Genomic DNA, 2,474 nt, shown 5'->3' with positions numbered 1-2,474 from the left:
ACCAGGCTGGCCTCGAACTCAGAAATTCACCTGCCTCTGCCTCCCAAGTGCTGGGATTAAAGGCATGGGCCACCACGCCCAGCCCCAATTGGTTTTTGATCAATCATTAAAGATGCCAGAGGTCAATGGCCAGGCACAGGGTGGGACTCTTAGTGTTTCAGGGCTAGGACAAAGAGAGGAACAGAGGACTTGAGGAAGAAGGATGGGATGCAGGAGCTGCAGATAAAGCCATGTGAGAATTCGGTGGTAGCGACTGGCCACTTCCCTGATTGGGCCTGGAGTAGCAGAAGAAGGATTAGAAATGCCCAGTCATTGAGTTAGTGAAGGCATTTTAAAAGTAAGCTAATGTGTATGTGTGTTTCATTCTTGGATCCAAAGATAGCTCCTGGATGGGTGCATGCTTGCGATCTGCAAAGGGCAGAAATCGGTGTAGCCAAAACTCCCTCTACAAATGAACTCCAGGTTCAGAGGAATTCTAACTCAAAATATGAGGTAGAGAGTCATTCAGTGAGAAGGGGTGCTTGCCACCAAGACTAAGGACCTGAGCTCAGCCCTGACCTACATAATGAGGTCAAAATAAAATAAAAAACTTAAAAATAAGTAAATAGCCTGGCACAGTGAACTTCAATCCTAGTACTCAGTCAAGAGCAGAAGCAGGAGGATCTCTGTGAGTTCCAGGCCAGCCTGGTCTACATAATGAGTTCCAGGACAGCCAGAGTTACATAATGAGACCCTGTCTTAAAAAATAAAAATAGGGCCGGGCGTGGTGGAGCATGCCTTTAATCCCAGCATTTGGGAGGCAGAGGCAGGTGGATTTCTGAGTTTAGGCCACCTGGTCTACAGAGTGAGTTAGTTTCAGGACAGCCAGGGCTACACAGAGAAACCCTGACTCGAAAAACAAAACAAAACAAATAATAATAATAAAATAAAAATAAAAATAGGGTGCTTGCTTTGGCAGCACATATACTAAAAATAAAAATAGGGTTTGGAGAGATAGCTCAGTGGTTAAGAGCACTGACTGCTCTTCCAGAGGTCCTGAGTCCAATTCCTAGCACCAATATGATGACTCACAGCCATCTGTAATGGGATCTACTGCCTTCTTCTGATGTGTCTGAAGAGGGTAAATGTGTCTTCATATAGATAAGATAAATAAATCTTAAAAAAAATAATAATGTGGAAAATAATAGAGAAGGTACCCAAAGTTAATCTCTGATCTCCACATAGAAGCCTGCACACGCACACACGTGCACACACGTGCACACATGAAAGAAAGAAAGAAAGAAAGAAAGAAAGAAAGAAAGAAAGAAAGAAAGAAAGAAAGAAAGAAAGAAAGAAAGAATTCTTAAAACTTTTAAAGGGAAAGCACGCTTTGAATCTGCTTAGTTGAGTTCACTCCAGAGGCCATAACCATAGAAAGGAGGCAGGTGACAGGCAGAGTGATGGAGAGCCAGTGTTTTGTTGTTGTTGTTTTGTTTGTTTTGTTTTGTTTTTCTGAGACAGGGTTTTCTCTGTATAGCCCTGGCTGACCTGGAACTCACTCTGTAGACCAGGCTGGCCTCGAACTCAGAAATCCACCTGCTTCTGCCTCCCCAAGTGCTGGATTAAAGGTGTGCGCCACCACCGCCCAGCTGAGAGGCAGTGTTTAACAGGCCCTTTCTCTTTGGAAAGTTCTGGAAATGGGTGGTGTTGCAGGGGAGACAACTTTGAGTGTGTTTAATGACCGTGGACCAGGCACTGGGGGCTCAGTGTCCAGCCAGTGGCATGAGGAGGTGGCTGACACTTTCGCATAGGTGGGGCCCGGTGGAAGGAAGCTAGGCCATAGAGGATGTGCCCTGAGGGGGGTATTAGCCCTTCTGCTCCTCTCTGGCTGCCATCAGGTGACCAGGCCTCCTCCACCAGTGTGCTATCACCAGGAAGTGCAGAGCTGCCAAAGGCTCAAAGCAACAAGGCCAATGGAGTGGGACCAAGAGTCCTTTAACAAGGCAAACCTTTGCTCTCTTCTCCCTGCTCCCTCTCTCTAACAGGGCCAAGGATGGAACCCAGGGCTTCGAGCCTGCTACATTGGCATTCGACCATGAGCCATATTCTCTACTACCCAAATCCTCCATCCTTTTAATCTGAATATCTCGGGAAGTTTGCCACAGTGATGGAAGCTTACAAACACAGTCATTGAAATGTGTACTTAAACACGTTCACAAAAGCAGACTTTATATTATGTATATCTTACCGCGGTTTTTGAAAATGTGTGCTGTTCATTCCTGCCCAACTTCTCTGACCTTTGACCTGGACCTCCAGGCCCGAATGGGTACCAGCTCTTCACCCAAAATGCCTTAGCCATTTAAATATAAATGTTCTTCGCTAAAGCCTGTTTGAAATTTTCTTTTACTTTCTTTCTCTCTTTCCTTCCTTCCTTCCTTCCTTTCTTTTCTTTTTTCTTTTTTCTTTTGTTTTTTGTTTTTTTTGAGACAGGGTTT

General features: G+C 45.1%; 1 protein-coding gene across 1 annotated transcript in view; it reads right to left on the bottom strand.

Annotated features, from left to right (window-relative positions):
• Window positions 1-2,474, bottom strand: part of Lamc3 (laminin subunit gamma 3) — a 60,528-nt gene that overhangs the window by 3,412 nt on the left and 54,642 nt on the right. The gene's annotated exons all lie outside the window — the stretch shown is intronic.

The sequence above is a fragment of the Mus pahari genome, chromosome 3 (assembly GCF_900095145.1).
Source record: "Mus pahari chromosome 3, PAHARI_EIJ_v1.1, whole genome shotgun sequence".
Classification (NCBI taxonomy): Eukaryota; Metazoa; Chordata; class Mammalia; order Rodentia; family Muridae; genus Mus; species Mus pahari.
This window is presented reverse-complemented; position numbering and strand designations above follow the sequence as displayed.